This window comes from Sturnus vulgaris, unplaced genomic scaffold, assembly GCF_052056855.1.
Source record: "Sturnus vulgaris isolate bStuVul1 unplaced genomic scaffold, bStuVul1.hap1 Scaffold_198, whole genome shotgun sequence".
NCBI classification, from domain to species: Eukaryota; Metazoa; Chordata; class Aves; order Passeriformes; family Sturnidae; genus Sturnus; species Sturnus vulgaris.
In genome coordinates, this window is record NW_028276185.1 from 2,458,340 (window position 1) to 2,477,746 (window position 19,407).

Below are 19,407 nucleotides of genomic sequence, written 5' to 3' on the forward strand. Positions count from 1 at the left end.
GGTGACTGCCCTCCAGTACAGGCCCAGGTCCTGTGCTGGTATTCCCAGAGCAATCCCTTGTTTTCATGAGGAAACAGAAAGAATGGTTTACTCACGTCTGGAAGTCCCAGGGCTGGAGCTGACATGAGTCCCTTTAGCTGGTTGAAGGCTCGTGTTGCTTCTGTTGTCCCCTGAAGATCCCTGCTCCCTTCCCTGATTAAGGCACACAGGGATTTAACTAACAGTCCATAGTTATAAATCCACAGTCTGCACCACCCTGTCATGCCTAGAAAGGTTCTCAGTTCTTTCACTGTCTGGGGTTTCAGGGTTTGGCATATTGCTTCCTTATGGTCTTGCCCCAAGGCCCTTTTTCCTGCACTCACTTCATAGCCCAGGTAAATAAGTGTCTGCTTCACCACCTGGGCTTTCTTTTGGGATACCTGATACCCCTGCAGGCCCAAAAAGTTTAGGAGGCTTACTGTGCAATCCACACATGCCTGCTGGGTCTGGGTGCCTATTGAGAGCTCATCCACGTACTGGATGACACATACATTCAATATGCTTCACATACTGAAGCAGCTGTCCTTCTCCTGGTGGGGATTCCCAAGACTCCAAATCCATTGCCAGCTGCTCTCCAAATATGGTGGGGGAGTTCTTGAACCCCTGGGGTGGTACACACCATGTGAGCTGAGTTTTATGTCCAGTTTTGGAATTCTCCAATTCAAATGCAAAAATTTTCTGGCAGGCTTTGTGGAGAGGGAGGCAAAAGAAAGCATCCTTCAAATCTAAAAGGATAAACCAGGTTAGTTCAGGTGTTAAATGAGTTAACAAGGTGTAAGCGTTGGCAACCACTGGATATAAATCTTTTCTTATTAACAGCCCTTAAATCTTGTACTAACCTATATGATCCATCAGGCTTTTTCATGGGCAAAATAGGAGTATTAAAATCAGATTGACGCTCTTTTAATAGTCCTATTTGCAAAAAGTTCTCGATGATTAGACTGATTCCTTCTTTGCCTTCCTTTTTCAAGGGACATTGTTTGACTCTTACCAAATGTTTTCCCTCTTTGAGCCTGATTTGCACTGGTAAAGCATTCTTTGCCCTCCCTGGTATTTTAGAGGGCCATACTCCAGGGAACACCTGATCCGTTATTTTCTTAATAAATTCCTTCTTCATTTTCAGCTTCAATTTCTCTGGTTACTAGCATTAAGCTTAACAATTCCACGTATTGTTGATCTTTTACCTCCAAACTAATTTTCCCATCTTTGAATATTTTTACTTCCAATTGCTCTAGCAGATCCCTGCCCTAAAGTGCAGATGGGGCTTTAGGCAAGTACAAAAATCAATGAATTCCCCCTCTAGGGTAGGGCCCTCTGGTCCCCTTCAATCCTCCTTTACCTGAGCCACCACCCCTTTTTCGGTCACCTCTTCTCTGTTTGTCACCCCTTCTTAGTTCTGGACACTGGTTTTTCCAGTGTCCAAATTTCTAGCAAAATGTTTTTTTCCTGGTCGAGGTGGTCCTTGTTTTGGGGCACCTTGCTCATGTTTCCCTTTTACATCTTCCTGTATTATTGATATTTATTTCTTCATCCCTGGTTTACACCCCTGTTCCTGATTGCTGAAAACTCTTCATCCTCGTCCAGCAAAGTCTCTAAGCCCCAGCTCGTTGGGCCCCAGATCTTCTGGAGCCTGATGTCACTTTTAGATTGCCCTAAAAACAAGTTTACCAACTGTTGTGTTCTGTCAGTGGATTCAGGATCCAGGGTGGTGTGTCGGTGCATTGCCTCTCACAACGGGTCTAGAAATTCAGAAGGGACCCTGTTTAATAGCATACAGGGCTGACCAGTTTATGGTTCTAGGAATTGCTCTTTCCAGCCCCTTCACTATCAATTCCTGGTATTTTGTTAGCTGTGCTGATTCCTCTGGCCTATTAGGGTTCCAGCCTGGATCCTGAAGGGGAAATAAATCCTTAATGTCCTCCTGTGTTGTTCTGCAATCATCCTCGGCCAGATCTTTAGCCACCTTCAAAGCCAACTGCTTCTCTGAGTCTGTTAAAGAATCAAGCAGTAGCTGGAGGTCAGTCCAACCAGGCCTGTGCTGTCTAACCATAAACTTCATTCTCTTAGCAACACCCATTGGATCGCTCTGATAACTCTTAGCAATCTTTTCCCAGGAATCCAGATCCAATGCAGAAAAGGGAACTTTAACTGGCACTGTTGTTCCCTCAGAGGTTACTGTCTCCCTCAGAGGAGCCTCTCTAATTTGTTTTCGGGTCCTTGATGCTGTGGGACCCTGTGGGGAGGGCCCTTCCTCCTCACTGTCACTGGGGTGACGGTGGGTACAGTCAGGTTGGTTCTCATGCTTTGGGAGTTGGGGGGAAATCCTGCTTTAATTCCTGTTCTCCCGAGGGAAGGTGATGCAGGGGATGAAGTGGGGATAGAGGCTGGAGTTGATGGCTACTCTGAATCTACTTTCTCTATCACCCCTCCCCTTTCCTGCCTTTTAGAGGGTGTTTTAAGCAATTCTTCTGTTTCTTTTTCCTGAGCTTCCGTACTATATTCCTTGTCAGGATGTGTGCATCTTTGGTTTATTGAACACTTACTGCAACGTCGCTTGGATTTTCCCCCGTTAGCTTTATTATCTTTTTCCAGAGCCAACACTGAAGGGTCAGATGGTGGCCTAATCCCACAATCCCTTTGCCACTTGTAGTGATTCCAAAGGGTGAAAAACTTCAGGATAATAACCTCCTGCAATTTTTGTTCACGCCTAAGTAAAAGCATTAGCTGTAACAGTTTCATAGCCACGCATCCCGGCTGGTGGCCATTTCACCCCTCCTCAAGTCTATAAAGTGGCCACCACTGCGGGCACAGCTTAACAAGCTCTCTCTTGGTTTCTGTACCACCATAGCCCACCAGCTCTTTCCAACCTGTCAAAATACATCCCAAGGGGCTGTCTTTAGGAATCTCTCTGCTCTCACTCGCCCCCATGCTGAGAGTTCCTCCTCTCTCAACGCCTTTTAATCTTGTCCCAACTCCGAAGCTTCACCTGGTGATAATCAGGTACAAAGGTACACTGAGCACACTCACCCCTAAGGATCTCTGCTGGTTTCTGTGGGGTTCCTGAAATCCCGTTTTCTAACAGCTCAAATATTCTATTGCTACCGTGTGCCTCCTGACCAGTGACCAATAAAATCCATATAACTATCTGGGTAGCCTTTTATTCCTTTCTGTGACAAAGATCGCAAATTCAATTTCTAGGCATCCTCCACTTGTGTACTCGCCAGACCCACAATTCTCGACAAATTACACAACGAAACACAACCCACAGGTTACAGTCACAGCTCCCCCTTGGACAGGGAAGTTCCTTTGGCCTGGGATCCCCCTCTCCGAACCTTCTATTCCTAGGCATATAATTTTACCAGCAGGAGAGAAAGGGAAAAGATAAAAGCAACTGAAGGAAAAGGGTTAACAGTGAAAGCAGCGAACCAAATCACTTAAGCTCTGCAATTATAATCTTTGACACAAGATGGCTGTGTTGCCTAAAGAATGAAACCCTTCAACACAAAATGGCGATATCTTTCTAAAATACTCACAACGCGCACTACACAACTAAAAAAAAAAAAAGTTCCTTTTTATTCACCTCTAAAGGAATTCATGTATCACAACCAAACACTTCCAAACACTTCACTCACAACACTTTTACAAAATGGCAAAATTCAAAACAAAAATTCGTTTTCTCCCCCTTCAAATTTCTGATCACAGTTCGCTGGCAAACCAAGCCTCTCTCGTTGTACCTTGGGCTGAATATTCACAAAGCCACGCCGAAAATCCGGCAAACTTCGGCCAAGGCACAATTCCTCTGCGGGGGGAGGGTAGCTCTGAACTCACGTCGCTGCCTCTCCCCTCCGCACCTAGGGACCAACAACACTGTCAGAATAGTGCCCCACACACTGGTGATTTTAAAGCCTCACAAACAACTAACTATATTTTCTCGCAGTTAAAACAGCCGCAATTAAAACTTCGGGGTTGGACGGAAACCGAGAAATCTTGCTCAAAGCTGCAAACCCGCAGTACCGGGTACCGGGGTTACTCCGGAGTGTGCCGGATGTAATTTCAAACCGCCCCCACACTGCTCGCTTCCTTTAAACACAAAACAAACAGCTTAAACACAAAACTGCCGCTCTCACCCGGTAATACACCGTTCACAATCTGACTGCTTGCACACACACACAGAGCAAAACTCACACACACAGCCAAATCTCACACACACACAGCCAAAGCTCACACACACAGCCAAAGCTCTCACACACAGCCAAAACTCACACACACAGCCAAAACTCACACACACAGCCAAAGCTCACACACACACAGCCAAAGCTCACACACACACAGCCAAAGCTCACACACACACAGCCAAAACTCACACACACACAGCCAAAACTCACACACACAGCCAAAGCTCTCACACACACACAGCCAAAGCTCACACACACACAGCCAAAGCTCACACACACACAGCCCAGCCCCCGCGATTCAAGTGTAATACAAGTGCTTTGGGTTCCTCCGCCCTCCCGGGTGTATCTCTTCTGCTAATCAGCCGCAAATCTCAAAATTCTTCCACAACCTACACATACATAAATTCAAAACACATACACTACTTTGCGAACATGCTCCCAAAACCACACAAACCAAAGTACATACAGCACACCGCTAACCCACAGTCTAAGCACACAAAACAAGTTCCATCCACACGCTCAAGAACACACGCGCATCTGGAGCACACAGACTGTGATCACCATATTCTGCAACCCAAAAATGGAGTCACCCACACACCACCACTCGTGACGGATCCCTCAAGCTAAAAGCCCACCACGCTGCTTTTAAACCACAGATAGAACTGGAGCCACCACAGCTCCCGTACCACAGCCCTGCCATGAACGCTGTTATTGCCCTGCCCCAGCCCTGCCCACGCTGCCGGGCGAGCTCCGCTCCCGGCGGCCGCCACCGGCCCCGCTTCGGGACAAGAGTTCCTGGGGCTGTTACTGATCTCACCCGGAACACAAACCACTGCCAAATTCCACGGAAAGTTACAAACAAATCCACTTCAGGCTTTTTCACTGCGCGCTTGACGTCTCGCAGCATCTTATCAGTTTGCCTTTCTTAAAAGTGGTTATCTTTAATTTTTAACCATACCTTTTTTGTCCGTATCTCCGGCAGATCTCGTTCTTTCTCCCGGGATGCCAGCGAGGAAAAGGAGCCCTCTTCCTAGGAAGATCCCAGGTGGGCGCCCAAGAGGGGTCCCGAACCTCGCTGGCCCTCGGCCAGAGAGAAGAGAGTCCTGCCACGGTCACCAAATGATTTACCAAAATAAGAGTATTGGCCTATTACTGATACCCAACTGTGACGGACAAAAGACTCTTTAACAATTTAAAGTTAGAAAGTGTATGTTTATTCAGTGCTGGACAGCAGCCTGAGGTAACCCTCCAATACACACTGCAAAATTACAGGTGATCACAGAGTCGATTTATTGACAAAAGCATCAAACAAATTCATAATACCAGCCTCTCCCATCCCCCCGCTTCCTGTGGTAATTAGCTTGAATCGCTATTAAGCATGCGTGGTTGGCTTCTTGAATTAAGTCTGGGGTCGTTTTTGTGGGGAGGGGTCTTAAAAAGAGGAAGAAAGGCGAGTCTTCCTCGCCCTGAACTCTCGACCCTTTCTATCGACGACAATACAAATGGCTTCTGGGAGAACTCAAATTTTCCCTCCCTTCATGACTTTGAATAAGTTTCTGCTTGCAATTGAAACGACTTACTAGTTTCATCTGTTCCCGTTGCAAGCACAGCTGAGCAAACATAAAATGACAGTCAATAAATTATTTAAGTTTCAGATAACCATCTGAAGGCCAGTTTCTTCTAACTTCTAACTCTTAATTATTTTCAGCAAGGCCTATGTTTATTCAGCGCCGTTTAATAAACTCTAGTAAATAACTAACTTTTAACTAATCCTAATTTCTCTAAGACTAAGTGTTTCACTTGGGTGACACATTGTAGTGTATGCACCCCATGCCACAGCAGCTGTACACAAACTAAAGGGGGGACATTGGCTGGCCAGGAATAGGATGCTTAAATACCAATCGCTGTTATTAGAGCAGGATGGTGTTACCTTGGGAACAACTTCTGTTGTTAAGCCTGCCATGTTTCTGTCCTCCACCTTAACTGACGATGTGCCTGATCAGGACTGTTTGCAGACAATTGAAGAGGTCTATTCCAGCTGGCCAGACCTGAAGGACGTGCCCCTGGAAAATCCAGATCAGGAGCTTTTTACAGATGGCAGCTAGCCCAGAGAGGACATGAAAACATTTCAACATTTTTGTGTTGAAAATCTTTTGAAACATCTAAAACAGGTAATAGGAAAAGGAATTACTGACATTGTACAATCAGTAGTGAGCAAATATTAAATCTGCTGTAGAAACAACCCTGATATGAGAAAAAAAGTTGTGTTAGGAGTAACAAAGGCCAGGGATCTTCCTGGAGATTACTGGCAAATAGATTTTGCAGCATTACCAGGCAAAGAGGGATACTGGTCCATACTGGTATTAGCTGACACTTTCAGTGGATGGCCGGAAGTTTTCCTCTGTTGCACTAACACAGCCAAGGAAGGAGTGAAAGTTTTGCTCAATTATGTAATTCCAAGGTTTGGGGTTCCCTTGGGGATGTCATCAGATAGGGAACAGCACTTTGTCACAACAGTGGTTAAAGAAGCGAGCCGGATTTTGGGAATTACTTGGGATCTGCACACACCTTACAGACCCCAAGCAAGTGGTGAAATTGAACGTATGCATGGGACCCTCAAAACACAAATTAGTAAACTTTGTCAGGAAACATCCATGACATTGGTTCAAGCCTTGCCTGAAGCTTTACTGAGTATCCACATCCAACCGAGGTGGAGGGATAACATCAGTCCCTATGAAATACTGTATGGCAGCCATATCAGATTCCACATGTTCCAGGTGAAATTCACATGAAGGGGAAACTTGATTCACAGAGATATCTAATGGCTTTGGCTCCACATTGCAGAAGCTCCAGAATTACATCCTGCTATCCAGACCCATAGGACTGGACACACCTGCACATCCCTTCCAGCCTGGACACTGGGTCTGTGTGAAGTGGTGGGACAGTGATCATCTGCAAGCCAAGTGGAGAGGACCATTCCAAGTCCTGCTGACCACCTTCACTGCAGTCAAAGCTGCTGGCAAAGGATCCTGGATTCACTGCTCCAGAGTTAAGAAGGGTTCTGCTCCGGAAACTACTAAAAGAACAGAAATTGATGCAGATAAAAATATGTTTTCAATTATTCCTCTTTTATGCCCAAAGAAATGTTCATAACAATCATTATTCTTCTTTGCATGATAGCCAACTGTGCAAGACATTTCTACTGTTAGATATTTATCTATTATTAGATATTTATCTGCTGATAAATATTTCTTATTGTTATTTACTATATTTTAGATACTTATCCATTATTAAACACCTATTATTAGCAGATATTTAGAATAGAGACTTGACAAGGTAAAGGCCTTGTTAAGCCTTTAAAGGGGGGGAAAAGATGCCTTAATTTTCAATTTTCATATTTTTCAGATTCTGTGCTGCCCTAGTGCGTGACTCTGAACTTCAAATAAAATCTTAGCAAGTTCTCTTCACAGCTTAGTTAGACAAAACAATCCTTTTCCAGTCTGAGAGCCAAGGACACCATTGCAGCTTCAGGCCCAAAAATTGTGAACAACAATGAATTGAGGAGAGCAATCTGGGTGAATGAGACTTCATAACCTAGACTCTAATTGGACAATTAACTCCAAGATGTAAATTGACCAAAACTGATAAAAGTGTGGAAATCTGTGACTGCTCGTCCATCTTGGGTAGAGCCACGGCCGGGCTCTTGTACTGCCCAAGGTGAATCCTTTGAAGGCCTTTTAGTAAAAACCTCCTTGACTCCTTTAACTCTGTCCAGCCTCTCTAGGCATCAGTTGGAGATTCCCCAGTGACCCTGGTGATCCGTGTTGGGAACACACCTGGCTGGGGGGGCTCCACATCTTCCTGGCTCCCTGTGGACACCTGGATGAATGCAGGGGCAGGAACGTCCATTGGGGCCCAAACTGACATTGGGAATTCCTTGGGGAGAGCAGATTTGTTGACTTTCAACCCAAAAAAGTCTTCTGCATTCAGTCCTATCTTCTGGTGGCATCCAGGGATACTGAATGGTCTTGGAGGTCATTTCCAACCTCAGTGATTCCACGGTTTTTATTTCCTATTGCCCAGGGGTATCTTCTGCAGCCAAATGCTGATGACCAAGATTTTGGAGACAGGGGGGTGGGAACCCCTCCAAAACAGGTTCTTCCCTCCCACCAAAGCACATAGATCCTCATCTGGCATGGACAAGGAAATCCCTTTCTTTTGGCCTTGATTTGCTTTTCATTTTTCTTCATGGAGTAAAAATAAAAAAACAGAAGCTCTTCTCAGGATAAAAAACAAAGACATTGAACTGAGACATGGGTGGATGTAATAATTATGTTGTGATAGACATGACTGGCATCATCAGCAGTCCTTTATTAAAAACTTTTCATGCCTTATTTCAATGGACTTCTCTTAGGCAACTCTGACTCCTTCCCTCACAGGCAGCTCCACACAGCTCTGACTCCTCCTCTCTCTGCAAGTTTCCTTCTTCCTTCTACATCACTGGCTAACCCCAGCCTGTCCCTTATCTGGCCACCTAACCCTGTCTGTCACAACAACTTCTTACCTTATCTGTCCCTTGCACAACCCCATATCCCTTGTCTCCTCACAGCACAGCCAGAAGACTCCACCCCAAACTGCAGCAGATCCTCAGTCTCAAGCTCCAACTGCCAGTGTGACTGTGACTAGTGGCCAGCTAGCCCACTCTTTTATAAAACACCCATCCTCACTGGTCAGGCAAGGCTGTTTGCACTCCTCAGTAATCAGTACAGGTGTAGTTCATTGTGAAAGATTGCCTTCTAGCCTTTCAACCTATCTTCCCACAAATTCCCCCTTTTTTATTTAATTAAAATAAATTGACATGATGACACATTCACATATTTCACCTCAGACTAACAGTTATACAATTGTTTGGGCAACACATCACAATAAGGACATATACTTGAAATCTCAGTTCTCAAATATCACAAGTAGTTTGCCTAGCTTTACTTCATGATTGTTTCCTTCAGCAAGTTCTTATATAAGAAATAATTGTCTGCATGCTGTAGATTGATTAGACATTTACCTTTCCCCAGAGCCAAGAGTCTTATTATTTTTCTCCTCACATATAACCAATTTATTCCAGTTTCATTACCCAAAGTGAAAGTTTACAGCAGCATAACAACCACATCCAATTAATTCTGATTGATTCTTCATTCTTTTCTCAGTGATTGTTAACTTTCTTTTTAAAATTACTTTGGTTTAAATTTGGCTTTTAGCAGTACAGAACATCAACCTAAGGATTCTCTTAGCTCTGAAATGCCTTTGTGAATTAAGCTTGATACATTACCCAGATACACACAGTACATACTATTAAAGCTCAAGAAGCAGAAAGCTGCAATTCATAAACACAATATATATATTTCAGCATCAAACAGACACATTGCATTCAACAGCAGAACCACCATCTCCAGCTTTTCCTGTGTCTTGTTCCTTTAATTACTTGACTTTTTCCTTCTTCAGCTTAGTTGCTTTTGTAAAGTTATTTTAACTAACTTCTGTGCAGGAGTAACATATTTGAACTTGACTCTTAATTCAGCTTTTTGGGGGACACAGAGGCAGCTCTAGCAGGCTCTACTTCAGGGACAGGCACATTCTCAAGCTGAACTTCATTCTTCTCTTGCTCCCCATTAACTTCAATTTCTAGCTCTGATTCTTCTTCTACCTCCTGCTCTGTTTTCTATTCTTTTAGAGTCTCATAGAGCAATCTCCAGGTGGCAGTCAAATTTGCAGCTGCCTTGTCCCCTTTGCATACTGCATCCCACGGTCTTTCCCCAACTTCTTTCCATACTCTAACACTAAAGGCAGTGCTTTCATCAACCTTAATAACATATTTTTTTTCCCCAAGTGTTTTTTTAATACACATAAAACAGTCTGTTGCCTGTGGCTCATCTGGATAAGCATCCCTTCAGGTGTCACAGTCAATCAGGTTCAGACCAGCGGCTTCCCCCACTGCTCTCAGCTTCACTGGGCTCCGTCTCTGGCTGTACCTCACCCTACAGCCCAAGTCCAACCACGTTGGCATCACCATTATGTAGTAACTATGTTGAGACGGACTGGACTGATACCACCATCAATCCTTTATTAAAAACTTTACATGCCTTCTTTCTGTGGACTTCTCTCAGCCAACCCTAACTCCTTCCCTCAAAGGCAGCTCCACACAGCTCTGACTCCTCCTCTCCTCTCTGCAAGTTTCCTTCTACATGACTGGCTAAACCCCAGCCTGTCCCTTATCTGGCCACCTAACCCTGTCTGTCACAACAACTTCTTATCTCATCTGCCCCTTGCACAACCCCATGTCCCTTCTCTCCTCACAGCACAGCCAGCAGACTCCACCCCAAACTGCAGCAGATCCTCAGTCTCAAGCTCCAACTGTAACTGTGACTAGTGGCCAGCTAGCCCACTCTTTTATAAAACACCCATCCTCATTGGGCAGGCAAGGCTGTTTCTACCTCTCAGTAATCAGTACAGATGTAATTCATTGGGAAAGATTGCCTTCTGCACTATCCTTTCAACTTATCTTCCCACACTTATTCTGTAAGGCTTTTCTTATTTCCTATAGTTATGGTCACCATCATCTCATGGTCATGGTCACCTCACAGTCACCTCATGGTCACAATTGTCTCACAGCCATGGTTGTGTCATGATCATCTCATGGTCTTGATCACCACGTAGCCATGGTGTGTTGTGGTCATCTCGTGGTCACCTCTTGGTCAAGATGTGTCATGGTCACAGTCATGATCATCTCATGGCCTCCAGCATTTCATGGCCGTGGTGGTGTCATGGCAATCTCGTGGTCATCTCATTGTCACCATCATCTTGTGGTCATCTCATGGTCACGGCCATCTTGTGGTCATCTCATGGTCACGGCCATCTCATGGTCATGGTCCTTTCCTGATCACCATCATCTTATGCTCACGGTCATCTCACTGTAATGGTCACCTCATGATCATGTCACTGTCACCTCATGGTCATCTCATGGCCACGATCACATCAGGGTCACCCCAAGGCCATGGCTGTGCCACAGCCAACCCATGGTCATGTTTTGGTCCAAATCATCTCTTGGTCAGGGTTGTGGTTGTGTCATGGTCATATCATGGCCATGGTCACTCTCATCCCATGGCCATCTTGTACTTGTGTCATGGCCATGGTCATGGCCAGGGAACCTCTCCAAGCCCCAGTTTTGGAACACTGAAGGACCATTGGGGGCAACGATGCCTGGCCTGACCCCTCTCCCATCCCACTGCCCTTCCAGGAGCCTGACATGGCCAAACCTGTCGGGGCTTGGCCTGCCCTGACCCTGGGCTGGTGTCAGTGAAATGGCTAAATAAATAATAAAGGGTCAGGAATGACTAAAGGGCTAGAAACTGAAAGTGTAAGGAGAAATAAAAAGGGTGCACAAAGGCCCCTTTAGAAGACCCTAAAATGGGGTTGAGCAGACACTGATACAGACTATGAAGGAATGTTCTAGAAAGCTTCCAGCCAATCACAGACCCTTGTGCAGTCTCTATTTGCATGGTTATGCCCAGTAGTTCCCATAATCCTTTTCTTCTCCTCTACTGCTCGCCATAGTGTGACTGGATGTTGTCTGTCTTGGCTCCTCAGTGTCCAGGGTTGTTACCTGCTGTGGGGCCGGTTCACAGCCCGTCCCTTCCAGGATGGACTGCTACACAGACTCTCCTGGGGACACATGGGATATGGGGCATGGAGCAGGAAACAAAACCTGGGGGATGGAATTGGGTGTGGCTGAGAAGCCCTCATTTTGCTCCTGGTGTCCCCATCCCAGTCCTGGTGTCCCCATTTATGTGTCCCCATCCCAGTCCTGGTGTCCTCACACTGATCCTGGTGTCCCCATTCCCATGAATGTGTCCCCCACCCTAGTCCTGGTCTTCCCATCCTGCTCCTGGTGTCCCCGTCCCAATTCCTGCTGTCCCCATTCCCATTCCTGCTGTTCCCATCTCTGTCCCTTGCTGTCCCTATCCCATCCTGGTGTCTCAATCCCCGCGTCCCCATCCCTGTCCCCAGTGTCCTTATCCCTGTCCCCAGTGTCCCTATTCCACTCCTGGCTCCCAGTGAGGAACTGTCGGCCACTGGAGGAGGGAACATGGATTTATTGCCCCAAGCAGGATTTATTGCCCAAAGTAGGATAATTTCACACCAGAACAAAAGCATTGGGAATATTTGTAATTCTTAGCTTTAAAACACTGGAAAATGGGAAATGTATCTGTTAGCAAAAGCTGTGGGTGGATGGGAACAGTGGGATGAGCTCTGCTGGCATCTCCTGGTTTCCTGGGAAGAGGGAAGGGGCCGGATCCAGCTCCATGGATCGCTCAGGCAATGATTTCTGTCAGGATGAGAGAGGGTCACGGTGTCACCCTCTCCATGTCCCCATCCCACAGGATGGACCTGGCTGGAGCCCATGGAGAGTGGGAGCTGTTTCAGAATCCCACCTCATCCCGCCCCAATCTTGCTCCATCCATCCCACGCGATCCCGTCCCATTCATTCTGCCCTAATCCCACTCTGGAATTCCACCCAATCCCTCTCCATCCATCCCACACCTACTCCATCCATCCATCCATCCATCCATCCATCCATCCATCCATCCATCCATCCATCCATCCATCCACCCCAACTCACCCTGCTCCATCCAACCTGCACCAATCCCGCCCCATCCATCCCACCTGATCCCACTCCAGAATCCAGCCCCGATCCCACTCCACAATTCCATCTGATCCTGCTCTGGACCCCTGCATTGATCCAGAATCCCTCCCTGATCCCAGTCTGTCCATCCTGCCCCGATTCTCCTCTGGAATCCCACCCTGATCCCATTGTGTACCTGCACTCAAGGCGTTGGTTCCCACGTCATTTCCTGCAGAAAGAGAAGATCCATGAGATTCCAGCACAGATCCAGTTAATCCACTGGGAATAACTCCAGGATCCATCCTGGGATCCAAACAGAGAGGATTCAGAGCTGGATCCACCACTGGTACTCACCGGCTGCCATGTTGCATCCATTCCTGTCCCTCCTCCCTGTGGAAAAACAGTGGGATCAGCGTTGGTGGCACAGGATTCCCAGAACAGTGCTGGGTGGATCCATGCCCCTTCCCGGCCCCCATCCCGTGTGTTACCGGATTGGCGCTTCCAGATGACAAATCCAATGAGGGCAATGAAGATGATGATGGCAGCGATGGACACAGCGACCACCACAGTGAGATTCCTGCCAGATGTTGGCTCTGAAAAATGTGGGATGGTGAGGAGGGGGAGGGGAATCCCCATTTGGGAATTCCAAATTCCCACATTCCACATTCCCAGCCTCACCCCAAGCGTAGATCCCAGGCCCCGACATTCCGGGATGCTCCACCCGGCACCGGTACTGCTCCCGCTCCTCCGGCCGCGCCTCGATCCTGGCCCAGGTGTGGAAGGTGCCGTCGCTGTTGGGAACGATCCCGCCCCACTCCGTCTCCTGATCCCAGATTTCATCCCCCTTCATCCAGTTGACTGCGATGGAGCTGGGGTAGAATCCGCATGGCAGGACAAGATCAGCGTCCCCTGTTCCTCTTTTCCAGACACATGGACATCAGGGGGCTCTGGAATGGGATAACGGTGAGAGACATCCATGGAATTCGATTGAGTCCATGGGTGAGATCTGCCCCTGGAATTCCCACTGGAATTGGATGGGGGTGAGACCTGCCCATGGAATTTCCACTGGAATAGGATGGGGTGAGATCAGCCCGTGGAATTCCCACCGGAATTATCACGTTCCCAAGTCCTCCATTCCCAAATCCCACATGAATTCTGCTCCCACCTTTGCGGTCCAGCTCCTTCTGCCCATATCTGACGTATTTCTGGAGCCACTCTGGGCATTCATGCTCCAGGTAATTCGCCTGCCTCTCAACCTCGTTCGTTTCACTTTCCCAGTACCTCCTGCTGATCTCAGCAGCGCTGTCGGCCGCCACGAATCTCCTGGATCCCAGGTCAAAGGAGATGAGTTCCCGCCCATCGTAGCCATTCCGGAAGGACCCACGGACGCTCCCATCAGATAGGAGCTCACAGCCAAAAAGCCATTGTATGGTGTGGAGACCTGGGGGAATTGTACCCACAGAGTCCCAGTCCCACAGAGCCCCATTCCAGCCCTATGGAGCCCCAGAGTCTGATGGAGATCCACAGAGCCTCATCCCAGCCCCATGGATCCACATCCCAACCCATGGATCACAAGATATCCCATACCAGCCTAATGGATCCCCATCTCAGCCCCTTGGTGCCTTGTGAATCCACATCCAAGCCTCATAAATCCCATTCCAGCCCTATGGATCCCCATCTTAGCCTCATGGAAACCCACCCCAGCCCCATGGATGCCACCCCAACCCCACAGATCCTATCCCAGCCCCACAGATCCCCCCCACTCACCCCTACTCTGGTTGTACCGGTCCCGCAGTATATCCAGGTTCCTGGCATCCATGTTCTGGTTCCCCACGCAGATCTGGGTCTCCCTGTCCCAATATCCCGGCCCGACTCTATCCTTTATCCACTGTGTCAGTGGCTCCATCCGGCCCCGCTTGCTGTCATAGCGCACGAAGGGGATCCCATCCAGGTATCCAATCATCATGAACTGAGGGATCCCCGGGCTGGGCTCTGACACCGCCACATCCAAGTAATACAGGGAGTGAAGAACTGGGGGGACACAGAGATTTGAGGGGATTGAGGGGGTCATGGATCAATGAAAGGGTAACTGGGAGAGACGGGAATGGGGTGCATGGGGTCCCAGTGTCCAGGAATGGTGGCTCAGGGGACTCCCACTATCAAGGAAAGGGGGATACAAGAACTGTGAGAGGTGGGATGGGAGTTCCAGGGGATTCCTGTGCCCTGGAAACGGGGCTCAGGAGTCCCCGGTGTTGAGGGAAAGGGGGGGTTTGGGAGCTGGGAAAGGCAGGAATGGGGGTCCAGGGGGTCCCTGGTTCAGGGGAAAGGGGGATCTGGGGCTGGGAGAGGCGAGCGGATCCTGGAGGCGCAGCCTGGGAGACAGGAAAGACACTGAGGAAGTGCGGTGGGGGAGGGGACGGAAGGAAAGGCCGAATTCCAGGGAGTTCATCTGGATCTTATTGGATTCGCGCTGCGACCTCCCCTGAGACCCCTGGGGCGGCCGGGACCCTCTGGGACCCCGTTTCAAATAGCGGCGGGAGTGGAAAACGGGGGAGACAGGAAAGTTGGGAGGTCCGAGGCAAAGATGAAGGGCGAGACTGAAGTCTGGGAAAGGGGGATGGCGGAAAAGGAGGTGCAGGGTGTCCCAGGCCTTGAAATGGAGATTCAGGGGTGTCCCAGTGCCCAGGAATGGGGGTTCAGGGGGTGTCCCGTACCGCGATTCGGGGTTCAAAAGGATCTTGATCCCCAGGAATGGGGGTTCAGGGCGGTCCCGGTGCCTGATGAGGGGGTTCAGGGCGGTCCCGGTGCCGGGGAAGGGGGAGTCACAAAACCCAAAATGTGGCTATGGGAGGTTCCCTAGTCCTGGAATGAAGGTTTACGGTTTAGCCCGGAAATGGAAGTTCAGAGCGGTCGCGGTTTTAGGGGTCCCACTCACCTTTCGTCGCGCCCCCCGGGTCCCAGAGGAGCCCCAGGAGCCCCAAAAGCGGCCCCAGACCCAGCGCTGGAGCCATCGCGCTGCTCCGCTGCGGGCACGCCCGGCCCCGCCCGGCTCCCCCCGCCCGGCTCCCCCCGCCCGGCTCCCCCCGCCCGGCTCCCCCCGCCCGGCTCCCCCCGCCCGGCTCCCCCCGCCCGGCTCCCCCCGCCCGGCTTCGCCCCAGCACTGGCCCCGCCCCCAGGGTGGCCTCCGGCCCCGCCATTGGCGCCGCATGTTCCTGTCCGCCAATGGCAGCAGTATCTCTCAGTGACGTCATCAGTCGCCGGGTAGATCCCGGTCTCGCAGGTTGGGGCGCAGAAGCGACAGAGACCGAGAGAGCGCGGTGGGGAGAGGGGTCGGCGGAATCCCAGAGAATTCCTCTGGATCCCTCTGATCCCCGCTGCGATCCCCTGGCGGCCCTTTGAGAACTACCTGCAACCCCCTGAAACCCCCCTTAAGAAAGCTCCGGGAGTGGAGAACTGGAGGGACACGGAAATTTGAGAGATCCAGGGGTGCAAAGGTGAAGGAAAAGGGCGGGTCCGGGGTCTGGGAAGGGCGGGATGCCCGAGAAGGGGGTGCAGGGGGTCCCAGTACACGTGACGGGGATCCAGGAGGGGGTCCCAGTATCGAATAATGGGGTGCAGGAGGTGTCCTCATGCCCAGTAATGGGGGTTCAGGGGGTCCCAGGATCAAGGAAAGGGGGTTGAGGGCAATGGGGGGTCCAAAGGGTCCCTGTGCCCAGGAAAGGGGGGGCACGGGTTGAGGAAAATAGAGAGTGGGGGCTGGGAAAGGCAGGAATGGGGGTCCAGGGGCTCCCGGAGTCAAGGAAAAGGGGGACTGGGGTCTCCGAGAGGGAGAGGGTCGGGAAAGGGGTGCGGGGGGCATTGGTGCTGGATGAAGGGGTTCAGTTGGGTGCCGGTGCTGGATAAGGGGATACAGGGGGTTCTGGTGCGCGGGAATTGGGGGTTCAGGGGAGTTCCGGTCCTGAATATGGGGGTTCAGGGGGTCCCGGAACTGGGGAAGGTGGTCTCAGTTCCTCCGAAATGAAGATTCAGGGAAGTTCCCGTGCCCAGAAATGGGGTTTTCTAGGAGTTCCCATGCCGGTAACTCGGGGTTCAGGGGGTCCCGGTTCCCAGGAAATGGGGTTTCGGGGGGGTTTCCGTGCACGAGAATGGGGCTTCAGGGGGTTCCACGTTCCAGGTAAGGGGGTTCAGGGTATTTTTCGACTGGGCAAGGGGGTACAGGGGGTCTCGGTGCCCCGAAATGAACGTTCAAGGGGGTCTCTGTGCCCAGGAAGGGGAGTTCGTCCGGAATTGGAAGTGCAGGGGGGTCCCTGTTCCCAGCAACGGGGGTTCAGGGGGGTCCCGGTGCAGGGGGCGGTCACCGGTCCCCGGGCGGATCCCGAAGCCGCAGCTCGGGAGACGCGAAAGTGATCGGGGAACGCGAGGAGGGGGAGGGGACAGAGGAAACCTTGGGAATTCCTCTGAATCCCCTCCGGGACCTCCCAGGACCCCCCGCAGGACGAGCAGAGGGTGGAGAACTGGGGTGGACGCAGAGACTGGGGGGTCTGGGGGCGTCCAAGAGTCAGGAGCAGAACTGGTAGATTGAGGAAGGTTCCAAGGTTCAAGGAAAGGACTGGGAGAGGCGGGATGGGGGCTCCAGCGGGTCACTGTGCCCAGGAAAGGGGTCCAGGGGTCCTCGGTTTTGAGAAAAGTGGAGTTTGAGAGCTGGGAAAGGCAGGAATGGGGGTCCAGGGGGTCCCTGAGTCACGGGAAAGAGGGAGCTGAGGCTGGGAGAGGCGGGCGGATCCCGGGGACACAGGATGGGCGAAGGGAAATCGAGACGGGAGGAAAGGGGAATTCCAGGGAATTCATCTGTTCCCACTGGATCTCCTCTGAGATCCCCTGGGACCCCCCGGGACCCCGGGGGACCCTCTGAAACGCCCTTCCAGGAAGCGCCGGGAATGGAGAACTGGGGAGACGCAGAAATTTTGGAGATCTGGGGGTCCAAAAGCCGAGGAAGAGGGCGCATCTGGGGTCTGGGAAGGGCAGCATGGCCGGGAATGGGAGTGCAGGGGTGTCTCAGAGCACTGACGGGGGTGCGGGGGAATCCCAGTCTCGGATAAGGGGGTGCAGGGGAAAGGAGTACGGGGCTGTCCCCGTGCCAAAAATGGGGGTTCAGGGGTTCCCGTTGTGGTAATTGATAAAAGATTCGTGTTAATCACAAAAGTCTTGGGGTTCGTATAAACCAGAATACTAAGGTCTGAAGTGAAGCATGGACGCTAGATAAAGGAAAATATATGATTAAATCATTCTGTTTTAAATCATCATGTTACGTTATGTTGTGTTGTGTTATGTTTCCCAAATAAGTTATATCTGCTGCCAGCTTGCAAAATCACACTTCCGGATAGTCCTTCCTGCCTTTGTTTGATCACTGCTGCCTATCTCAAGGACCAGACTTCCAGATTTCCCTGGTGGTTATCTACAAAGACCAGATGTTTATCTGTGAGACTGACTATCGCCCAGAGGCTTTGTGAGTTTGGATACAGATGTTTATTCGACCACCACTGCTTACTTGGCAAAATTATGACAGAAAAAAACCCAAAATTAATGATTATAATGAGAACCCACAGTATAAGAAGAGGCTGCAAACCAAGGTTGGGTGGAGCGTGGAGTGGGCGGTGACCCCTCACGTTCCCCAGCGCTGCTTGCTCTTTCTATATCAAATAAAGCAATCTAAATTTTGCTGAATATCGAGACTTTTGTCTCTCATTTATAACATTTGGGAGGTGAGAGGAGTGATGGGATCTGGGGAGATCCAGACCATTGCCAGATCGTGGTCAGCTCATGTTCATCACGTGGTCACTCATGGTCAGCTCATGGTCACTCATGGTCATCTTATGGTCATCTCCCGAACACCATCTCATGCTCATGGTCACCTCATGGCCAGGATCATGTTATGGTCACGGGCATGCCGTGGTCATCTCTTGGTCACAATACCTCATGCCCATGGTCATCTCACAGTCATCATCATGTCATGGTCACAGTCATGGACATTTCTTGATCACCTCATGGCCATGGTTGTGTCATGGTCATCTCATGGTCACTACATGATCCTGGGCACCACATGGCTGTGTCATCATCATCTCATGGTCACAGTCCTCTCATAGTCATGGCCGTCTCTTGGTCATCTCACAGTCACAGTCATGTCATCATCACAGTCATGGTCATTTATTTCCTGATATCCATCATCTCATCTTCATGGTCAACTCTCAGTAATGGTCACCTCATGGTCATGGTCATCTCATGGTCATGGTCATCTCCTTATCACCATCATCTCATGGTCGTGGGCATCCTGTGGCCACAATTATTTCATAGCTGTGGTCACCTCATGGTCATCTCCTGATCTCCATCATCTCGTTCACAGTCATGGTTGCATCATGGTTATTTCTTGTTCTTGGTCATCTCCTGATCCCCATCATCTCATGTCCATTGTTGTCTCACTGTAATAGTCATCTCAGGGTGATGGTTGTGTCATGGTCA

The 19,407-nt window shown here is 49.8% G+C and overlaps 2 long non-coding RNA genes and 1 pseudogene across 3 annotated transcripts; 1 reads left to right on the forward strand and 2 right to left on the reverse strand.

Annotated features, from left to right (window-relative positions):
• Window positions 1–3,590: 3,590 nt before the first annotated feature.
• Window positions 3,591–5,167, reverse strand: LOC148217892 (uncharacterized). Its single transcript, XR_015800650.1, has 2 exons — window positions 5,071–5,167; window positions 3,591–3,890 (listed from the first exon to the last, which is right to left on the reverse strand). It is a non-coding gene; the product is annotated as an uncharacterized LOC148217892 (long non-coding RNA).
• A 7,174-nt stretch (window positions 5,168–12,341) lies between these two features.
• LOC148217893 (class I histocompatibility antigen, F10 alpha chain-like) lies at window positions 12,342–15,976 on the reverse strand (annotated as a pseudogene). Its single transcript, XR_015800649.1, has 8 exons — window positions 15,827–15,976; window positions 14,659–14,922; window positions 14,057–14,332; window positions 13,570–13,838; window positions 13,380–13,484; window positions 13,246–13,281; window positions 13,088–13,120; window positions 12,342–12,594 (listed from the first exon to the last, which is right to left on the reverse strand). The product of XR_015800649.1 is annotated as a class I histocompatibility antigen, F10 alpha chain-like (transcript).
• LOC148217894 (uncharacterized) lies at window positions 14,758–18,615 on the forward strand. Its single transcript, XR_015800651.1, has 2 exons — window positions 14,758–14,842; window positions 18,235–18,615. It is a non-coding gene; the product is annotated as an uncharacterized LOC148217894 (long non-coding RNA).
• Window positions 18,616–19,407: the final 792 nt, after the last annotated feature.